The following is a 366-nucleotide window of genomic DNA, read 5'->3' as shown; positions in this document are numbered from 1 at the left end:
TAAAGTCTCTACTTTGTATCTTGAGATAGTCTTAATACTCAGCCCGACTTGAATCATCCATATCTCCTTACCCCGATATCATTTTGACGAGCTGTTTGTTGCGTTGCAAACTAGACTCAATGAACTTAATTTTAGGCTTTTGAAACACCTTAAAACTCCTCATATACTAGGAGATATGCCTCCTACAATATAGGCTAAAATCGGGTCCGAGATTTTACTGAAATTGTTCCGATTCATTTCGTTTAACTTCTAATCCTCTTCCAACCTCATGTAACCTCTTATACATACATATACACAGTCATTTACCTCCATAACAATTCATATACATGTCCCGAAGGGTCCGTAGAATCACAATAACCATAAGTA

Source organism: Lycium ferocissimum, chromosome 4 (genome assembly GCF_029784015.1).
Source record: "Lycium ferocissimum isolate CSIRO_LF1 chromosome 4, AGI_CSIRO_Lferr_CH_V1, whole genome shotgun sequence".
NCBI classification, from domain to species: Eukaryota; Viridiplantae; Streptophyta; class Magnoliopsida; order Solanales; family Solanaceae; genus Lycium; species Lycium ferocissimum.
The sequence above is the reverse complement of the archived record's forward strand: the minus strand, read 5'-3'. Positions refer to the sequence as shown.